The 23,174-nt window shown below is 48.8% G+C and overlaps 1 protein-coding gene and 1 long non-coding RNA gene across 3 annotated transcripts in view; one reads left to right on the forward strand and one right to left on the reverse strand.

The window, feature by feature from the left end:
- LOC126527130 (sodium- and chloride-dependent glycine transporter 2-like) overlaps nt 1-23,174 on the forward strand; it is a 107,095-nt gene that overhangs the window by 77,492 nt on the left and 6,429 nt on the right. The window lies entirely within an intron of this gene.
- Nucleotides 4,393-22,263, reverse strand: LOC126527149 (uncharacterized). Its single transcript, XR_007598728.2, has 4 exons — nt 20,742-22,263; nt 20,598-20,666; nt 20,318-20,517; nt 4,393-4,553 (listed from the first exon to the last, which is right to left on the reverse strand). It is a non-coding gene; the product is annotated as an uncharacterized lncRNA (long non-coding RNA).

Below are 23,174 nucleotides of genomic sequence, written 5' to 3' on the forward strand. Positions count from 1 at the left end.
CGCAGCTGCTGCCCGGCCCAGCTCCGACGAACACAGCAGGCGACGTCCGGCGTCGAGGTGCTGCGCAGAGCGGGTTAGTACATGATAGCTGGCGAGGCAGTTTCCGAATGACGGCCCAGCTCAGACGAACACAGCAGGCGACGTCCGGCGGCGAGGTGCTGCGGAGAGCGGGTTAGTACATGATAGCTGGCGAGGCAGTTTCCGAATGACGTTTGCTTCCGTGAGCCCACATTTCGCTCGATAGCACTGACGCGCGCGGGCTACCTTGTCACGAAATAGTGGGGTCGGGTCGCAAGGCCATTCGGATGGGTCCATGTCCCTGACGCAGTCGTAGTAGGACGGCTATCAGCTATAGCCTGCGCAATAGCTAAACCTGAAGCTATACCCCGTCACGCCACACACGTGGCCCGTCCTCTTCGATTCCGGCACGGAGAAGACCCGTGTGGCCGCACGCCATGCCCACGAAACCTCGGGCTTACAGCTAAGCAACAAAACTAACTACGTTATCTTGTGATGTAGCCATACATCCTAGTAAGCGCTAGCTAGTGCAACTGAGGTTAACTTCTCTAAGGCGTGCGCCACCCTCGCCAGCTAGACCATCTCGAAAAATGCAGAAAGCAAATGGAAATGCCTTTTGAGCGTTTAGGACGCTCGATGCGAAGCTCGTAGAGGACGACGCTAGCCGTGACGAGGGGTTGCCGCGCAGGTCCTGGGTTCGTTGCGACGCTCAGACTTGGATGTCCAGTTGCCGGCTGATGTGCAAACGTGGATAGACTTGAAACGATTGTTGCTCAAAAGCATCCGATCTGGAACGTAGGCAAGAAAATACCTGGAATTTTGAGCAGTAACCTGCGCTGCCAAAATGTTACGTGTACTTTTGCCACACATGAGGGCGAAAATTTTCCGAAGGCTAGGTCAACATTTGTTCAAAAACCGCTATACAAATGCGAGGAATTCGCTTTCCGAGAATCTGCGGCTAAATTCCTTGCAGCTGACTTACAACTAAAACCCATTCGACAAGGAAACGATAAACAAGGACGATGGAGTCGAAAATATGTGCGCCTTAGTGGTCAGCAGATGAAGTACATGCTGATACTAAATAAAGTTCCTTGATAAAATGCCTTTCAAAGCTCAGACAGCGATTGTTATTGTTAGCGATTCATGCCTTCAAGCAATGTATAATCTAAATCAAGAAAGCTATATAAATTAGGAGCTACACTTCCCGCTCCTAATCGGCATGTTTCAAGCATTACACTTGGCTTAAAAAAATATAAAAAACATCACGAAATGTTCAGTTTGTTATATGGCCATGTTTTGTCTGAACACATGATGGCACAATACGTATGAAACTGGCGGTCTTCACCCTTCAGTGGAGCAATTCCGCTGTAACAAAAGGTATTCCAACCAGCTTTGCTAAAACTTCCAACATTTAGTCTTACCCGCACTGCAATCGCCACAAAAGTGACCAAGGTCGCTTACGTGCGCCTTTTGTAATGTCTATGTTTGCAACTTGCAATCAGCTGTAGAAAGCGTAACCGAAGTCTACCACACGGAAGATAACATTTGGAAATCTCGCAAAATAGCGTCTGTAATAATTCAGGCACGTCGCATTGACTACAGTTGTTTACTAATATAAGCAACTATTATTACCCGTATTGGTACACTACAGCACAATAAAGCAAAAAAAAAAGAACGCTTCTGTCGTAAAATAAAATAAATTGACCACGTTTTTAATTACGAGAAGAATTTACAAGGTTAAATTCCAACCTTTTGGCAACTCTGCCTCGAATGTCCTCCTCGCTCACCGCCGTCAAAAACGGTAATCTGGAAAACGAAAACAGCAGAGTGCTTATTTATTTACAGCATACTGCAGACCCTAAATGGATCCTAGCAGGTGGGGCAAAACAAAACGACAACAATAACTACAAAAGCACCGCAAATTACATTGCAGTGAACAGAATATATAAAGAGTGACACATAGCAGGAACAGTAAACAATAAATCTGCAACCGTCAATAAGCAATCTTGTCAGGCATCAATACTGGTTAGTAGATCAGTCGGGAGTAAATTCCATTGAGTTACTGTGCGCGGAAAGGAAGTGTATTTAAACACATTTGCTCTAGCGTTTTACCAAATTAGGTATTCCGCGTGATGCTTTCTTGCTAGGCGTAATTGTTAACCACTCGAGGATAGAGCAGAAGTACGATTTGTCTGCTCGATACTCACCAGTAGTGGCGGGCGAGGGGGCAAGGTTCCGACTGCCAGCAGGACGCCATGGGTGAGGAATGTAAATTAACAAACAGCGTTGGCCCCAGTACGAGTGGTGCTCTAGGCCATCTCCCGAGGGGTCGTTGGGAGGATGGCAAACGTGGAGCAGCACATTGCAGAATCTTCCAACTCGTGGGCCTCAATCGAAAGCAGACATCGGGATCCTGAAAGGACAATATCCGTACTGAGCATTTTCACTAGAGCAACCGAAAGCGTACTACAAAAAAAAAAAAAAGAAGAAAAAAAATATTTACCAGGTTCTTAAAAAAAAAAAAGCCTGCAATTTCACACCAGTTGAGTTTTGAACAGGGCAGTTGAGCTATTAATATTGCAAACAAAGGAAACAACGATACGATACGGAACGGAAGTTGTAAGCAGTACGAATATTTCTCGGCGAAAGAAAGGCCTTCGATGCAGGCAAACAGTAAGTAATTTGCAGTACGTTTTCTTACATGATTAGTGAGTGCGGGCTGAGCTTAATTAGAGGCTATCTTCTAAACTAACGGGTGCATCAACAACCAAGTTAATGTCAGCGACTAAAGGTATACGACAAGGATATCTTATGGTCGCTATTATTTTTGCTTTATAGGTAAATATCGCTACAATTACACCAACGGAAAAAAAGAAAGGTTTTGTACGCGGATGATATCAGTTTTTCTGGAGCAGACTTAAGAGATAAGCGAACAGGTGGCTACGAGAGTTGCGAAAGTTGCCAGATGTGAACGAGGTTCAATAAGACATCAATAAATTATCATATTTATCAATTTATCACATAGAGCGGAAAAACAGAATATTGACGTTTTTCATGACTATCTTCAATGAGCATGTTAGCAGCTTAAACGTGAAGTTGTCCCTGCATAACAGGTGCTACAGGAAGGATAAGACCAAATACCAGTTAGATTCAGGTCAAGTCGATCTTCGATACGGCCACAGATGCAGTACTATATTCGCATATGTGGCACAACTTCTAGTGCTAAAATTAAAAGGCGAGCGACGTAAAATATGTCCATTCGCTTCAAAGTTGCCGCACCACGGACTATTAGGGATTCTTGTGATTGGTACAAATTGCCATTCGCAAGCAAACCACACGTGCATAACGACGACATTAATACTGAGGTTAAGAGATCCACAAAAACTTGAAAAACGAAAGACACATTATGGCAGACAGACTTAACCTCTAACAGAGGAACTTGTTTTCAGCAGAGGGCGACGAGGGCACTCTTGCAGTTTTTAAGGGCTACAGAATTGGACAAGCGGCTGTAGCATGAACAGATGTTCATAGTGCTGCAAGTGCTACTGTGCTATGCGGTGACAGTGTGCGGCGACAGTGGCCAACTGTGACTATGTACGTGCTCCTTTCTTTATCTCTACTCTTATCATTTTACCTCCCCCTCCCCTCTTACCCCAGCGTAGAGTAGCAAACCGGATCTTGCTCTGTTTAACCTCCCCGCCTTTCCCCTTTCCTCTGTCTGAGCCCCGCTATCTCGAATGGTTGTAATTTAGCAAGCAAAGTCCCAGAGACATTTCAGCAAGCTACATTAGAGACGTCGGTTGAGGGACTAATTCTTATTCTTTCCCCTGGGATTACGGCAGTATAAAGATTGGCTTTAGTTTCTTGCTTTTTAGATGCCAGGCTCTTTTTCCTGGGTTATCCAAATTTAGGCAATTAACAGTTAGGCAAGGAAAACCTACTAATTCCTTAAAGAAGGTCAAGCTTTGTTTAGTCATGTGATGTCTTGAATGACAATTACCACAAAGTAAATGCATTTCATGCTTGTTTATGAATTGCTAGTCCAGATAAGTGAAGTTAAGTGAAATGTGCACATGCTTTTTTATGCACTTTAACAAGTTTTGTTTCAGTGACAATGGTATGTTACAGTTGTTCCTCGAGTTTGCAAGATATTGAGGACACGGACCTAGTCAGGTACCGACAAGCACTTGTATTCCCTGGTTTTTCTCGTATTCTATTTCATTTCTCGTATACTCGTTGTCCAAACGATGTAACAAATTTATGCAACGAAAGGGAAGGTAAATCTGAAACGAACTGTTGCGATAAGGCTTATTTTTCAACCACTCGAGGACACAGCCGTAGTACGAGTCGTCTGTGAGTGGTACTTGCCCGTAGCAAAGCAGGGCGATGAGCAATCTCGCCTGCCAGCGAGACCGCACCGGCCAAGGGGAACGGTCGGCCACGGTGCGAGCGGTGCTCTAGGCCATCTCCTGAAGGGGACGTTGGGAGGATGGCAAACGTGGAGCAGCGCGCTGGATATCCATCTTACACGTGGACTGCAATCGAAAGCAGAGGTCAAGATTCTGGAACAATAAGACATGGATGCAGTGGGGCTCAGTGATGGAGTTGGCACGTATCGAACGAGGAATCAACCCAGTTAACCAGGCGTATACACAGCAAAGAAGAGCACAGGACGATGCTCGTTTTACCATCAAGCGACTACCAGCATTGTCCTGTGCATTTATTTGCACTGTATGCATCGTGATCGCCGGTTTAGTTGCTTGTTCAATAAGGCACGCGCATGGCAGCGCTACGAGCACGCACCTCTCAATTAACCAGTTCTACGTATTGTAGCTAATGCTCGCGCCAGATCGTTCAGCGCGCGTGGAACAAGCGGTGCGGTTCGATGCGACTTTGGCTGCGCAAGAGCACATCGCCACATGATACTCCCTGCCACTCATTTCGTCGGATTAAGTGGTACGACCCTGAACGGCTACCTGCCTGGACCGCTCTGCACATCTCGAGACAGCGGAACAATACCTCCGAACTTGAAAACGCCGCACCGTCAACGCCGTGGTGACGGGGCATGGCAGCGCTGCCTGTACCCAGGTCGCAAATTAACTCACTCACCTACGTTGTGCAAGTGGGTAAACGTTGTGGTACGTGAATTAGCGCGAGTTACCTTTTTTTTTTAGTAGAGCTGGAATTCCCACGACCATTACGTGTGATCTACACGGTTGTGTACTTCAGCGTACTTCTGATGCGAAGGTAGACTGAAACCAAATCAGGACTAGAATTTACGGAGATCGCCAAGGGACTTGAGGAAACTGCTGTCGATATTAAGGATGTTAAAGAATATAGATGGGCTGATTAAAAGAATTCAACTCGTTAACGATGTTGCAAACAAAATTTAATGCTTGCGAAACCTAGGTTACTAGTATAAATGGAATGTTACAAAAAAATCGACCATGTAGAAAATGTCGGTAGGTCGAAAAATTATATCGTCTGGCGTATGGCGTCTATGGAAAACGAGTACGCAAGTAGAATAATACCGTTGGTACGGGGTTTATTGTCAGCGGGAAGTCCAGTCACGTGGAATGCTGCGCAGAGCAGCCGAGCCATTCCCGACAAACGCAAGCGCGAGGCGCAGCGCCGAACTTTCCGTCATCTCAGCAGCCAAGTGGCAGGAGTGACACACGAGCTCTCTTCGGCATTACATTTAAGCAAGACGTGCTCGGCTATGAAGCGGTCACTGTTGAACCCACCCGCCGTTAATGCAAGGTAAGACGAAAAGCAAAGGAAGCCGTGTTAGGTAGAAGCTCCCAAATGCACGACAAAGGATACTTCAATGAGGTCACAAATGGAAAAATTCGGATATGGTTTATCGAGAAAGACTACACGAAAAGCACGATAACAAAGAAGCTTGGGACGGGACTAAAGAATCCGTAAAAGACATGAGAAAGTGCCGCTCGCGGTCAAGCTATGCAACAGCAACCGGACACACGTGTCTGCAGCGACCAAAACAACTAAGTCAACGCAGACAAATGTGGATTTATCGAACATGTTGGAATTTCGGCAAAACGAAGCGTTCATGAAGCAGTTCATACTGGCGCGTTTGACGGATGGAAAACAGGCGCGGGCACGTTCTCTGGCGTAATGAACCGTGATACACAATGTGACATCTGAGCTGGCTTGTATTTCTTCGCGTCTTATTTTAATTGTGCCGGCTGCTTCCTAGGAAGGAACCCATTCCGTGCCATTGCAACACCCACTTCTTGGCCGATCCCCGCTGAGACTATGTGCCACAGTATTGCTACGGAACAGTATTTACGGTGACAAAGAGGCGAGCAGGGTGAAGGTGTTTAGAGGCTAGCGCGGGCTGTTGCCTCTTGGCCAAGTGCGGCGTATCCACTTGTAAATGTACTTGTATATAGATTTTTGTCTGCGTCTTCCTACGTAACATATCTGGTGGAGGTGGACGTTCCCTGTACCTCGTCACGGAGCTTCGCAGAGGACGGTACGTCGAGCCTTCCTTCATGGCTCCCGGCGACGACAGCTGCTGCCACTTCGACGACCTACATCACTCTCCCCGCTCCCCGTGGTCCTAACGTATTCTCGGGCAAAGATGGGGAAGACTTCGATTACTGGATCAGCCTCTACGAACACGTCAGCCGCAATAACCGGTCGGACCCTACTATCATGCTCGCCAACGTAGTCTTACTTCGGGGGCACACCTCGAGTTTGGTTTCAGACGCACGAAGATGAGCTCACCAGTTGGGATTCGCTCAAGCAAAAGCTCCGAGACTTGTTCGGCAACCCCTACGGCCACCAATTTGCCGCGCAGAAGGCGTTATCCAGTCGTGCGCAGACGTCAACAGACCCTACGCCACGTACATTCAGGACGTCTTTGCTCTGTGCCGCAAAGTTGACGCATACATGACTGAGTCCGACAAGGTCTCCCACATCCTCAAAGGCATTGCCGATGACGCCTTCAACTTGTCGTATTTAACAACGTGGCTACGGTGGATGCAGTTATAAAAGAGTGCCGCCGCCTGGAACTCGCTAAAAGCCGACGTATCGACCAACAGTTTGCCCGTCTGCCCAACACCCCAGCGACATCTTCCTGTGCCGACGCTCCTCGTCCCAACACCACTGACGATGTTACCAGAATCTTCCTGCGTGAGATCGAGGCCGCCTATCCGGCTGCCTTCGACTCCAGCCCCTCCAACGCACCTGCAGTCACGGTTTCCCTAATCCAGGCAGTTGTCCGCCAGGAGTTCGCCAACATGGGTCTTCACACCATCTGTTCGGCCCATCGCCCTGATACCCACCCCGCTTCTTCGTTTCCGCCCCGTCCAGCATCTTACCCACCACGTATCCGCAACCCATCTGAATGGCGCACTGCTGACGACAAGCCCATTTGTTTTCATTGCCATCGAATCGCGCACATTTCTCGGCACTGTCGCAGTCGCTGGAGTTCCCCGACCCGGTCTACTTATACTGCCTACTCTCGCCCCCCCCCGCCCCCCCCCCGGTGGCCCCTCTCGTCCCTATGCTGCCCGCTCCGACATTGCCGCCACAGATTCTCCTGCGCCGAACCGCCCCTATTCTCGTACGCCTTCGCCCCGAACGACAACAATCTCGCTCCCCCCAGCCCCGCCGCTCCTATTCGCCGACTCTTCGGACGCCGCTCCCAGCCGGAAAACTAGACGATGCAGCGCCTCGAGGTGACTCTGCCCTGCTCCCTACGCCGCCAAATCCTCCACTGACATTGCCCACTCATCCGAACCTTCTTGACGTGCAAGTCGACGGTGTTTCTGTATCTGCTCTTGTAGACACTGGGGCGTATTTGTCAGTAATGAGCGGTGACTTTCGTAACCGGCTGAGGAAAATAATCACGCCCGCCACGACGCCTGTTGTCCATGTCCGCCGATGGCGGAACAGCCCCTGTAATTGGTATGTGTGCCGCCCGCGTCTCCTTCGCCGATCGCTCCACTATCGTGCTATTCACAGTCATCGCCCACTGTCCCCACATCATCCTCGGCTTAGACTTTCTCTCCGCACATTCTGCTCTCATCGATTGTTCCGCCAGTACTCTCCGCCTTGACCTGCCTGTTCTGGATCCCGCTGAACCACACCCCAGTCGCCTCAGTTCCGTCAACTTCGTTCGCTTGCCACCTTCGGCACTGACCTACGTTGACTTCGTGTCATCCCCACCACGCCCCGACGGTCACTACATCGCGGCTCCTATGCAAGACGTCCTCCTTACACACGGGATCACAGTACCTCACACAGCGTTATCTATTACGGCGAATTGCGTCTGCCTGCCAGTGGTCAATTTTGGCTTGACGACACAAGTGCTGCCACGCGGGATGTCTGGCCCAGCTTTGCTCATTCGAGGATCGCTCAATAGCATCTATTGCAGTAGACGACAATTCAGCCGATCCTCGATCCTCTACCATCGCAGTCGGCAACTTGTACCATCGCCGACTTACAGAAAATGATTGCGCCCGACATACCGTCCAAGCACGCTCGTGAGCTCTACCGCGTTCTGTTTTCCTACCACGATATATTTTACTTTAACGATCGTCCTTTGGCCCAAACTACAGCTGCTAAAAATCGCATTAGTACCCGCAGTGACCCCCCCCCCCCCCCCTATTTATCGCCGCCCGTATCGAGTGTCACCGGCTGAGCGTCAAGTTATTCACGCCGAAGTTCGCAAAATGCTTGCCAAGAACATTATTGAACCGTCATGTAGTCCATGGGCGTCACCTGCTGTACTGGTAAAAAGGATGGCTCATGGCGCTAGTACGTGGATTATCGGCACCTTAACAGGGTTACCAAAAAGAACGTGTATCTCCTACCACGGATTGATGACTCCCTTGACTGCCTCCACGGTTCTCGCTATTTCTCCTCTATTGACCTTCGCTCCGGCTACTGGCAGATTGCCGTGGACGATCTCGACCGCGAGAAGACTGATGTAACGCTCCTGCCACTTTTCAACGCATGATGGATTCCCTTCTTCACGGTTTCAAATGGTCCACGTGCCTATGCTATATACTTGGACGACGTTATAGTATTCTCCCCAACGTTCGCTGCGCACCTCGAGCGCCTCTCAGCAGTCCTGGACGGTTTTAGTCGAGCCGGTCTGCAACTCAATGCATCGAAGTGCCAATTCGACCGTCGTCAGATTACCGTCCTTGGACATCTCGTTGACGCTAAGGGAGTGCAACCAGACCCAGGCAAGATCCATGCTGTTCCTTTGTTGGTATTCTGTTCGTATTTCGTGTTCCGTTGTTCGTATTTCCGCCGTTCCGTGAGAAATTTCGCCGCCATAGCACGACCACTAACCGAGCTTTTGAAGAAAGACTCCTTTCCAGTGGGGCGATAACGAGGCCTCTGCATTCTCGCTTCTAATCTCCCTTCTCACCACGCCTCCCGTTCTGGCCATTTCGATCCTTCTGCGCCTACCGAAGTCCGTACTGATGCCATCGGTCACGGAATTGGCGCAGTACTGGCACAACGCCAACGCGGCCACGACCGTGTTATCGCTTACGCCAGGAGGCTCCTCTTGCCCGCGGAGCGCAACTATTCCATCACTGAGCGTGAGTGTCTGGCCCTAGTTTGGGTGGTTGCGAAGTTACGCCGATACTTATATGGCCGACCCTTTTCCGTTGTCACAGACCATCACGCGCCTTCCTGGTTATGCTCACTGAAAGATCCTACAGGAAGACTTGGTCGCTGGGCCTTACGCCTCCAAGAATATTCGTACTCTGTCACCTACAAATCTGGCCGACTACACAAGGACGCTGACTGCCTGTCTCGCTACCCGGTAGACGAGCCTGACGACGCCGACAGTAGTGCCACCAACGGCGTTTTCGCTGTGTCTGCCTTCGCCAACATCGTCGATGAGCAGCACCGAGACCTATCGCTGCGAGCACTCATCGATAACTTCCTCTCGAAAGTTATCGCCGACATTGTGCGTTCATGCTCCACTCAACACAAGCTGACTGCCTCATACCATCCTCAAACCAATGGCCTGACAGAGCGGTTAAACCGTACTCTTACCGATATGCTGTCCAAGTACGTTTCCAAGGACCACCACGACTGGCACATTGCCCTTCCTTACGTCACATTTGAATATAATTCTTCCCGGCATGACACCGCCGGATTTTCTCCATTTTATCTATTGTACGGTCGCGAACCGACATTGCCCCTTGACACGGCACTTCCTCCTGCTGCGACCTCAACAAGCGAGTATGCGCGCGACGCCATCGCCCTCGCCGACCATGCACGCCAGCTTGCCCGTACTCGACTGACGGCCTCCCAAACCACTCAGCAGCGTCAGTACAACGCCCGCCACCGTGACGTACAGTTTTCGCCTGGCGCGCTCGTGCTCCTGTGGTCGCCGTCTCGTCACGTCGGACTTTCCGAGAAGCTCCTTTCGCGATACACAGGGTCCTACCGTGTGCTGCGCCAGGTACGTGGCGCCTGTGTCGTACGTAACTGCTCCTGTGCGTTCAAGCTAGTCCTCTACTCTAGCATCTAGGGATGTTGTGCACGTCAGTAGGCTCATCATCATCATTTCATCATTTATTTTCCTTAAGGACCCCTGTCGGGGTATTACATAAGTGGGGGGTTACAGAATAGAAGGATAGAAATATAGATATGGTTACAATTTCTTACGAGACTCAGCCTGTGGATTCTCATTAAAACAAACAAACAAACAACAACAACAAAAAAGCCAAGAGGCACACTGAATAGAATGCAAAAACAAATCAGCAGAACAGTCCCAATGTGAGACGGCAATCGCAAAAGAATGAAGGCACAGTACGGTCATTATAAGGTTAGGGTTTAAGGTGATCAGTAAGCAGCTGCTTGAAGATGGGGTTGCGCTCATTGACAACTCTATCTGGTAAATTGTTCCACTCTATAATGGCGCTAGGCAAAAACGATTGATTAAAGGAAAATGTTCAACCATGCAAGCTCTGGATGCTGCAAGAGTTAAAAAGGCGACGAGATGTACGGGTTGGTGGGATTGGAAGCCTTCCATGCAGTTCGGGGAAGTTAATAAAGTCGCTGGAAAAGGCACAGTTTCGCAATTTTCGGACGCAACACCAATGGTTCGAGTCCTAGAGATGATTTAATCGCACTGACACTTTCTTCACTGCTGTACCTGGAAGTGAATCTAGCGGCACGATTTTGTATTGATTCTAACATGTTAAGTAAGCTTGGTGCAGGCTCCAAATAGCTGAGGCGTATTCAAGTTTACTTCGAATAAAAGTTTCATAAGCTAGTTTTCTTGTGGATGAGGGGCACAGCGCAAGGTTACGTCTGACGTAACGAAGTGATTTATTAGTGTCGGTAGCCAATTTTGTTACATGGTCGGACCAGGTCAACTTGCAATTAATAGTAATACCGAGATAACGATACGTCTCAATGGTGGATAGGGCTGTCGAGGTTAAAAAGTACGAGTGATTCTTGTTAGAGTGTTTACGGGATACCTGCATAACTTTACATTTGGAGATGTTAAGTTTCATTAAAGAGTTGGAACACCAGGTTTCTAACGAATGTAAGTCTTTTTGGAGCGTTGCATGGTCGGCTGGGTCTGTAATGCGACAGTAGATTACGCAGTCATCTGCAAAAAGTCGGATATTGGATGATATGTCGTTGGGAAGGTCGTTTATGAAGATGAGAAAGAGTAGGGGACCGAGGACGGACCCCTGTGGTACTCCGGAGACGACGCTAGCAGTGGTTGAGCAATGATTTCCGATAGTTGTGTACTGGAATCGATTAGTAAGAAAGCAACGGATCCATGACAGTGCAAGAGGGTCGAGACCGAGGCATGAAAGTTTGGCCAGAAGCCGCTGATGGGGAACACAGTCAAATGCTTTGGCGAAGTCTAGATATATGACGTCAGTTTGAAGTGATGAGTAAATTCAGGTGAAGTTCAGTAATAAATTCAAAAAGCTGTGTATCGCATGACAAACCAGGCCGGAAACCGTGCTGATTGTGAAAAAAGAAGGAATGATCACCGAGGTGACATGCTATTTGCGAATATATTATATGTTCTAGGAGTTTACAGGGAATACTCGTTAGGGAAATGGGGCGACAGTTGGAAGGATCAGAGTGGCTGCCTGACTTATATACCGGTACCACTTTACTAATCTTCCACTCATTTGGAAGTGAACTATCAGTAATGGACTGGGTAAAAATTATTTGTAATATTGGATTGGAAATTGCTTTCGTACCTTTTAGTATCTTAGCAGTGATGTTATCTGGCCCGGGGGCACTAGAAATCTTTAGGTTATCAATAAGTTTCATAATGCCTTGAGAAGTAATTGTAATGGGAAACATGAGGGGAGAACTGTCTGGGCAAATCAAAGTCCTTCAGTGCAGGCTCACGAGTGAAAACAGAAGAAAAATATGAGTTCATTACGTCTGACCGCTGATCAAGCGGCACCTTTGAACCGTCAGGATAAGTCAAGGAAATGTTATTGGAGCTATTGTTTGGTTTCAGAATATTCCAAAATTTTTTGGGGTTGACACGTATGATGTTAGGCAAATCGTGGTGGAAGAACTTTTTGGATTGTCTCTAAGTGCTAGTGTATTTGCGCAGGCATTTGAAGTACTTGTGCCACTTTTAACAAGATTTAGAGCGTTTCGCATCACGAAACAGACGAAACAGGCTCAAGGCCTACTGCACTGCTTCAGAGTCCGGCGTTTAGTCGCTCCGGGACGGCGCTTTCGCCGCCTGGGGTAGTGCTACGGAACAGTATTTCCAATGACAAAGAGGCGAGCAGGGTGAAGACGACGACATCTAGAGGCTAGCGCAGGCTGTTGCCTCTTGGCCAAGTGCGGCGTATCCTCTTGTAAATATACTTGTATATAGCTTTTCGTCTGCGTCTTCCTACGTAACAGTATGGAAATCAATTGTAAAACATCATCGAAGAACTCGAACACGATGATCAAGAGAACGGCTCCTTGTCGCGAGCACGGGCTACTTTAATAAACCGTTCATATTCGAAGCAGTGACCGGTCCATAGTATTTAACAATGGTGCCGTGAACCAGCATACTACCTCCCCGTCCACAACGAAGGTGAACCTGCAAAGAAGCAGAGAAGGAAACGGCGGTGGAGCAGTGGATCGGTCAACGAGAGCGTAGAAAAAAAACCATATGTAAGCATCGAAACTGCTCATTGACAAGCAAGACGCCATTGTTACTCGACTAGAAATGAGCCAAGTATATAGTAACAAAGATAAGGAAAGCGCTTCGCTCCCAGAACACGAAGCTCATCAACGCAGTGAACAGACAGAAGTTGCACACAACGTATGAGAATAAGCGAAAGCCTCAACAGCGACAACGAACAAATAGAGGAATTTCTAACAAAAAAAAAAAAATACTGCCGAAGCTGAACTTGATTGAATAACAGAGTACGACCACGAAAATAACGACGATCTTGCCTACACAGAATTCGAGAGGGCATACAGTTGTATTTGAACAGAACAACAACGCAGGCGGCATCACTAAATACAGAATACGGCAAGGGAACTACATAAACTACCTAATCCGGAAACGACAAAGTTTGGCGGAAGAGAATCGCTTCTGGGCTCAGTACAAGTGAGCAGTTCACCTCAGACCTAACACGAGCAAGGGACAAAACCGGAGAGGCAGCGTATGCTATAGAAGGGCTTCAGTGCTTGATCTGCAGATGAAAATTATGATGAAGCAATAAATATGAACGTTCGGAAATCGTGATCAGTCAGTGGAACTGCACATGGAGCGTGCTATGGAGCCCAGAAAAAGCGAGGTCGGTGCAAGAAACTGATGAACTATGCAAGTTAGTGCACGGAATGCAAGTCAACACATTGGCCCTCAAATCACTAAAGGTAGGACCGACAGTTTCGCGTCGATGTTGACAGCGTTGCAGAGAGCAATTCCACCTGTGTTGTAAGTGGCGTTCAAGTCAAAAGAAGCAATGAGACACTGCTCAGCCATGGAAGCTAGCGCGCAAGGCAACAAAACAATGCGAGGAAAACCTAGACAGGCGTAAGTCACTTCCGCGATAGCAAATACCTTTCTAAGAATAAACACAGCGTGAACAGTAGAGGACAGCTTCGAAATTGCAGCTTTTATAGCTAAGAAACAGAAGCTGTCTGTTCTGCAAGCAGAAAAACCACGCAACGGACTGCCGTCGGAACATGCCAATGATGAAAAAAATTCCATTCTCACAGAGAATAGAGAATGGTTGAGGTGCACCTGGCCGAAACCCCGCATCTATAGAGCAAGAGTGAAATGCAAGCAATGCAAAGGACGACATGCTGGATCTGTGTGCATGATGATGCGTCAAGGTAGAGCAGGTCACAACACAACAAGCGGAAGCGACGACGGCTACTCTACACGCAAGTGAAGATGTAAAACAATTTTACGCTTTTGGAGACAGCTGTAGCTTGGATAGGGGGAGAGTAAGGGGGCAGACTTTGCCACTTGTTATTAGACAGCGTAAGCCAGCGGACATTTATATCAGCTGGATTAGAAAAAGAAATAGGAGCGAAGATATGACAGGAAAAGCTGACGACTGGTTCATTCGGAGGAAACGAAAAATTGAAATTAACCTTGTCCAATTAACTGCAGCAACGCAAGGAAACAAATCAGTAGCGGTAATAGAAGATCTGCAAGCCGACGTCATCTCAGTTGTCTACCTGCTGGAAATCAGAATTTCAATAAGAAAATGCAACGAAAGCTACAAGTGGCGGATGACAGAACCGAGGCGACTGCAGCACACGCCATAGGAATGCTTATCGGCTAAATTATTGGGAGTTCTTCGCTAGTAGAACGTAAAAAATCTAAAGCAGATTGATGGCAGTCGAGACAATACTGGGTTGGGTACTGCGAGGTCCAAATCAAGCAGTCATTTTTCTGAAGGTTGAAGGTGCAGAAACAATTCAGCAAGAGCTACAAAGGTATTGGGGCATGGAATCAATGGGGATGACAAAACAAAGCTTCAATACTAAGGAAGCTTAAATTCAATCGCAGATTAAAATAGAACTGAACGGCCGCTATGAAGTCCACTTGCAGTGGAATGAAAGCGTTAGCTTCGAAATCGAGGAAAATGCAATGAGTAGACTCCCCTGGACTGCCGAAAAGGTTGAAGAAAAATGAAGATATTGTCCCGTGATAGTGATGGTCATGAGGTGTCCATCAACTGTCCGAATTTTAGGGCTGTCCCATGGGCTGTCCCACTCGGCGGCGCATTATCCACTGTCTGAGTAGTCGGCTCCAGTGTCTACAAGCGTGGCGACTTCGTGGTCATTAAGCACGTCGTGGTCTGGTTCTTTGTCTTCCGTTGCAGTTCGATCTTCGCGTCTGTTCACGCTTGCGTCGCGTTGACCTGTGGCTGGTACGCGTCATCGTCACGTCTCCTTTCGTAGGCGCGTTCATGGCTTCCAGGCTTCGTCGAGATGGCGTGTCGTTGCGTCGTCGAAATAGATCCCGAAGCGCCATTGTCAGCGGCAGAGGATTGTCATTTCTACGTGCGGCTACCGCACCTCTATCGATTGCTTCTTTTTGTTTTCCGGATAGGGGCTTACGGACCGGCCCAGGCCTGGGCCAGTGTATGGTTGGCGCGCCGGCGACACCTATAGGGTCTCGGCGACGGCGAACGTGAAGGACGTCGGAGTCTCCATCGCGTTCCGGCGATGCAGTCGACGATGTCACGTGGCCGGTCGCGAAGCTGTGGACGTGGCGCGTTGACGGCGAACCGACTCGCGGTACGGGCATCGGCGGTAGACGTGGCCCGCTTCTCCGCAGCGGGAGCGGAGCGGACGGTGGTCGGAGGCGCGCCAAATGTCAGTCTTTATTGGCATGCTGCGTGGGACGACAGGTTGACGTTCTGGCAGCGGGGGTTGTGGACGATGGACCTGCGAAGTTACAGGGCCGTAGCGTGGGAGTGGGACGGCGGGATACGGCTGAGGGACTCTAACTACTGGATTTCCTCGCATACGAGGTCGGCAATCGAAGCCACTTGAGGCTGTGATGAAGGGATCAACTTCTGAAGCTCTTCCGGCATGATCGCTTTGTTTGTTGACATCGCGCGACTGTTCAATTCTCGGTTCCTCATGTCCAGTGTTTGTCGATGCTGGTGGCCTGGCGAAAAAACTGATGGTGTTCGAATAATTCCGGCGATAATTTGCTTCACACAACGCTTGGGCAGAACTCTCGGACATTTCCGGATCTGCGTGGCGGAATAAAAGGCTTGCTTATTCCGCAAATATGGCAACGTTCTCGTTAGGTAGCTGCACTCTGGGTTCCCATAGAACTTCGGCCCTTTCTTACAGGACGACGCTCATGAAGCTCCACAGCAAGTTACCGCGGAACAGGTCCCACGTTGTAAAAGTGGTCGCCCGGTTCTCAAACCATGTCCTCGTGGCATCTTCAATTGAGAAGTGCACGTGGCGTAGTTTATCCTCAGATGTCCAGCTGTTGAAGGCTGAGATTCTTTCTAAAGTCGGAAGCCAGGTTTCCGGATCGTCTGACGAAGCTCCACGAAAGGTAGGTGGCTCCCTGGGTTGAAGCATGGAGGACGCTGTGGCTGCCATTGTGGTTGTCGACTTTGCCACGATCTTCCTGGTCGTCTCAGGCAGAAGTCCGTGCTCCGGGGGTAGTCATTGCAGCCTGAGGCTACCTCGCTGGCCCTTGACAACGTTGGTGTAGCCTTCGCAGTTCAGGCTTGGATGACTGCTTGAGGGCGTCCGGTGCATGAACGCGAGCCTCCTCCATCAGATGTCACGTGGTAGTGAGGACCAACAAGACAGAAGCAAAACATTATACCGAATCTTTATTGGAAGAATGTGTGCCAAGAAATGCAGGCTACACTGAAGGCATAATGATAGCAGCGAACACAGTCTGATTTTCGAAAAATCTGATCAGCGGGTCAAGCGCGTCGGCTTTCGTACACGAGTCATCGAAGGTTTCAAAGCAATCGCAGGTGGTCGCACGTCGTCCAGAAAGCACCACACAGTTCGTGTCCCGGATACGTGCAGTCAGATTACACAAAGCTCTGTGACAATGGAGAACCATCGATAGCATTCGAGAAACCTGCAATACATGCAGGCGCGCCCTGCGTTGAGCAATATTTGTTAGACGGTAAAACGCCGTCAGCTGAGAAAAATTAACTACATGTGCCAATATGTTGCGTGGCTGCGATCACGCGATCTCAAAACATGGCCTTGGGAGTCGCGGAAGAGGTTCAGGAATCCTCAGAACCCCTGACTACGCCGTGTTATTACATGCCACATCACGCAGTTATTCGAGAAGATCGAGCCACGAGAAATGTGCGTGTAGTATTCGACGCCTCTTCACACACGCAGAAAGGCATGTCATTAAATGACAATGTGAAGGCAGGACACTGACTTTCTAAAGGAAAAGGTGGCCCCAGTTGGAGACGTTGAAAAGGCATTCCTATAAATTTCAATCCACGAAGAGGAGAGATGCCATGAGATTTCTGTGATGGAAGCACGACTATACGAGGGAAAGCAGCTGAATGAAGTAGAAACTGGCGCATGACTAGAATAACTTCCGGTGAAACCCCAAGCCCGTTTTTTCTGGCAGCTGCAATCAAGCTACATGTGAAACAAGTGGCTGAGCGATTTGCAGATGGAACAAACAAAACAGAAAGCGATTTACGTGGATGGTGTACTCCTAGGGGTATCAATGTTTTACGGTACTGTCAAGCTGTACAAGGAGGCAAAACAAGCGATCAAAGTGGCGGCGATGATGTTCAGAAAATGGACATCCAATGGAGAGAGCCTAAACAAAATAGATGACAACTAAAGGGTCGTCGATCACAGCGATTCGATCGAAACGATGCACAATGCTTCTTGCAATTTTATGGAAGTAGTCGAAAGACGTGCTATCCTTTACTGTGGACAAATAAGCATCCTTACCACCAATAACGTACTTAACTAAAACGACAGTACTGCACAAGCCGCTGGAAAGTTATTTGATCCGCTTGGTTTGCCCTCACCTATTACGATACGCACGGAGATAGGCTTTCAAGAATTTGAAATGGACGACACGCGAGATGAGCCACTCCATAAAGAAGAATGCAGCAAGTGGAGGGGCCTGATTTCTGAAACGAAGGAGCTGCTAGTTCTAGAAGTTCTCCAATACTATGTAAGCAAGGATCAAATGAAACAAGCAAAGAAGCTGTATGTGGAATCCAACAGCATACGAAGCGGCAGTATACTTGACAGTCATTTAAACCGATGGAACAAAAGAGTCAAACCTACCGACAGCGAAAATCCGCGTAGCTCCAACAAAAGCCAAGTTTAGCAAGACAAGCTAATGGCAGCGGCGATAGCATCAACACTAGGTGTCTGCACCTTAAGTCACTTTACCGGAAGAATTCAGGAAGCAGCCTGCTTGACCGAATCTATGATTGTACTTCATTGAATCAAAGGGACAAGCAAAAGGGAAACACTTGTTGACAGAGTCGCAGAAATAATGAAAAACAGTACAAGAGAGCGAGTCGTTCATTCAAGATTAAGACAATCTGGCCAATATACACTGACGTGGTATAAATGCAACGACGTCGACGGACTCGGAAAATATGGTAGCATGGACCCGAATGAGTTGCATCTGTGGAGCTGGAAAGACCAAACGCGATACACACGAATGTACAAATGGACGAACAGGGAGAGCAATGTCACACCTGCACAGGAAAAACAGAAGTAATCTTGGAAACCAAAAATTCATTATACGGGCGGCATTTAAGAGCAACAGCATGGGTATTCAGGTTCAAGACACCGAAAGGTCACAAGGGCCGTTAACAGGGAGAGAAGTTCAGAGACACAGGATACGACGAAGTACTACTCAGGCCGCCAAGTGGCGATGCCGACTCAAACGCTAAATCGTTGAAAATAAATGGACAAGTGTACTGTTACAACAAAGGATTCGAAAGACAGAAAAGACGTGTGCACTACAGCCTCCTCATACGAAGACTGGAGACATCGATGCGAAAAATCGCGATAAGTACAACTACAGTGGAGAAGCTACGCGCAATTGTAGCAGAACGTGAAGGAGCGCTCAACAATCGACTGTTTACTAACGTGCATGGCGAACCTAATGAGCCCATGCCACTGACGCCTGCAGACATAGGCAGGCGGCAACAGCTTCAAAGTGGACAAACAAGGCCATGAGACGAAGAAGCATGGCAAAATAGATGCGAACTCGCGAAATCTTCGTGGAAGGGATGGCATCGCGAATATCTGAAGTAAATAGGAGCTACTGTCAAGCGAAACCCTTGTCCGAAGGCGATGACTTCTTAATTTAAGACCGCTGACCAAGAACATTTTCGAAAATGTGACGAAATAGTAAGAGCTTGTCTACTTCGAAAAGGCAACAAGGACTTTCTGATCATCTGCAACATCTACCCTCTTCAAGGGTGCCTCGAATAGCCCGCCAAACCCTGTCTCAGTGCAAGTTGGAAGGCGGGAGCCTGTAAAATATATTGAAGGTACTCGGAGACGAACACGAGAAAGGCTCCTTGCCACGAGCGACTTCAATAAACCATTCATGTTCGAAGCAGTCACCGGTCTCGATCGTTTTAACATGTATCAACACGCCGCGGTGATCCGAGAGCTAGTTACGGTGTGCGCAGTGTGAAATAACTTCTTGGCCCGATACCTAACTCTGAGAAAGTGCCATACATATTGGTTTGGCACGTAAAGCCGCATAATTTATTTCAAGTGTACCACTTCTGCCACTCGCCGTGTGAGGCAATGATAGTGCTCGCATTTCTCCCCGTCTATGAACATTGACACACTACTGCGTAGACAAGTCGTGTACGCAAGGGAACATATCACACGAACACGGCACTACATTATCGCACTGAAGGTCCAACAAGAACATACGACGTGAAAAACCACCGCGAATTCCCGTCAATCAACGCAAACAGTAAAGAAAGCTTCGCTTACAGCGATTCCAATAGCGCGTGGGAGCCGCGCAATTTTATTTTTTATGCGCTATGGCATTGAGTATGAACTACGGCATGTGAGCACCTGGCAAAGCGGCTACGCGTTGCAGCTCCTACGAAGCGCGTTTGTGCCTGCAGTAGTCCCAACTGCTGTGCTCCGAGTCGAGAGCGGCAGTATTTGGAGTAAAAGTAACAATATTAATAACAATGAACAGTATTATGTTATTACAACATAATAACAAAATAATAAAAGAATAATAAAATAATAAAGTAACAGTAATAATAATAAAGAAAATAATAATAGGACACAGCGATAGTACGAATTGTGTTTAAGCGAAATTTACCAGTAGTAGCAGACGAAGTCTCCCGTGCCAGCAGGACGCCATGGACGTGGAAATGCAAAGGAGCCAACGCGGTCAGCCACGGTAAGAAGTGCTCAAGGCCATCTCCGGTGGGGGACGTTGGGAGGATGGCAAACGTGGAGCAGCACACTGGATATCCTTTCTACTCGTGGTCCGCAATCTCGAAAGCGGACCTCGGGATCCTGAAACGACAACAAAGCTTTTTTTTTAAGCACTCGAGAACACAGCCGTAGTACTACTAGCGTCTGTACGTGGTACTTACCCGTAGTAGTCCAGGCCCACAAGACCGCACCGACGACGGAAGACTGTGTGCGGCGGTGCGAGTGACGCTCTGGAAAATAGCGAGCACACTAAGCACACGCTAAAAAAACGAAGAGCAACAACGTCAATGAAACGGGCCGCTTACCGCAGCTGATGCCCGGCCCTGCTCCGACGAACACAGCAGGCGACGTCCGGCGTAGAGCTGCTGCGTAGAGCGGGTTAGTACATGATAGCTGGCGAGGCAGTTTCCGAATGACGCTTGCTACCGTGAGTCCACATTTCGCTAGATTTCGCAAGGTAGTCCGCGCACTCCCGCGCGCAGGCTACCTTGTCACGAAATAGTGGGGTCGGGTGGCAAGGCCATACGGATGGGTCCATGTCCCTGACGCAGTCGCATGAGGACGGCTATCGGCTAGCCTGCCTAGTGTGAGCTAAGCTGTGTGACCGCTAAACCTGAAGCTATACGCCGCCACCCCGCAACACGTGGCCCGTCCTCTTCGATTCCGGCACGGAGAAGACCCGTGTGGCCGCAAGCCATGCCCGCGAAACCTCGGGCTTACAGCTAAGCAACAAAACTAACTTTACGTTATCTTGTGATGTAGCCATACATCCTAGTAAGCGCTAGCTAGTGCAACTGAATTTAACTTCTCTAAGGCGTGCGCCACCCTCGCCAGCTAGACCATCTCGAAAAATGCACAAACGAAATGGAAATGCCTTTTGAGCGTTTAGGACGCTCGATGCGAAGCTCGTAGAGGACGACGCTAGCCGTGACGAGGGGTTCCCGCGCTGGTCCTCGGTTAATGGCCACGCTCAGAGTTCGTCCACAGTTCAATAGTCCAGGCGCCGTCGGGGGGTGGGAACGCGCACAAACAAAAGAACGAGTATTCGGCAGGAACGACTCGCGACTTATACGCTGCGCCGGCTCAACCGGAGTGTCGTTGGCGTATAGTAACGTAGTAAATGCCGGCTGGCAGTCACACTCCGGGAGCGCGAAAGCGGGGCCAGGAATTGCCGAGACGGCAAGCGGGTGGGGCAACAAGTCTCTCGAGGTATGCCTCACGTTTTGCAGGCCCGGGTCATGAAGCCAGTGCTTCCAGAGTCGGTCGAAGGCGGGAACATGCGCAGCGTGCAACTTCGAAGTGCGGTGCGACGCAGAAGGCAGCCGATAAGAGTCACGCTGAAGTGGACAGAAAATTCAAAATGGCGGCCCAAGCCATCGGATGCTCGCTATATGCCCGCGACGACCGCGACGCTAAGCTCTTCGGCGCATGCGTTGATACGCCGGGGCATTTCTTTTCTTCTCGCATTGGTCCAACGTCGAACTACGTCACCGGCTCGCTAGCCGCCGCGCCGCTGTTATCACCGTGATCAGCGCCACTGGGGATGGTAAAAACAAAGGAATAAAAAAAAAATTCGCAGCCTGCATACAGTTGCCGTACTCGAAATGTTCTAGAAGCTTCCACATGCTTCCACTGCGTTCTTGGACATGCAATGGCGTTGGCGCTGTCGCCGCATATTATAACCGCTGTCGCCGCATATTATAACCCGCCGACAGAACCTTCGCGGTTCCGTGGCCGCCTTCGCATTCGCGTTGGGCTCCGGCCGCGAGCATGACTTGCAACTCGTGAGCGCGCGTCGCGACATGTTTCGAGTTGTCTGTACACGCAGTCGCCTGCTGCTGCCGCACCGTTTCTCTTCGAACAAAAAAAATTGAAATTAAATTCTAGGCCTTCAATTGCGTGCGCGACCGAAACGATCTGATTATGAGACACGCCGTAGCGGTGGGAATACGGTTTAATTATGACCACCTGGGGTTCTTTCGCGCGCTTCTAAAACTAAATACACGAGCGTTTTTTGCATTTCGGCCGTTATCGAAGTGCGGCTTCCGCGGCCGTGATCGAGTCTTCGACCTGGAACTGAGCAGCGGAACCCCACAGCCACTCGACTTGCGCCACTTGTGCTTCTTCCGGATGTTGGTGTCCCAAAACGCTAGCATCCGGTCTTTGCTGGCAGCGTATTAAAAAGGCAGAGAACGAAGAGCTCAGTTAATAGAAGGCCGTACTTCCGCTACTCTGAATGACTCAGCGAAAAGACACCGCGAGAGATTTGGGACGAGAAAATCACACGCATAAAGATTTCATAACCACAAGAAATATCATGACAAAATTATTCTATAAAGCACCTAATCACAAATAACACTTTTAAATATATTTCAATTCCTTGTTGGAAACTTCATTTACCGAAGATTAGTACATCTGATCCCACCATCTGCTTCCTTTGCGTTGGTATGGCCGATAGTATGTAGAGTTAATTTTCTTTACTTAATTTTTTGCATAACTTTATTTAAGTATGGTTTTGCTTTTGCTTTGCGCGGCGACCTCTCGACAGTGGCCTCATTGAGCTATGGCCTTCTCGTGCTAAGCACGAGTTGTCGTCGGTTCGATGCCTGTGGCCAAGGAAGGTAGTTGTAGCGTGGGTGCCAGTTTAGCGCTGGGTAAAACAACCTTTTATTCTGGGTTCAGAACTTTACGCAAGTTATGTAGGTAATGAAGTAGCTGCGTGTCTTAGCAATGAAACG

The sequence above is a fragment of the Dermacentor andersoni genome, chromosome 9, assembly GCF_023375885.2.
Source record: "Dermacentor andersoni chromosome 9, qqDerAnde1_hic_scaffold, whole genome shotgun sequence".
NCBI lineage: Eukaryota > Metazoa > Arthropoda > Arachnida > Ixodida > Ixodidae > Dermacentor > Dermacentor andersoni.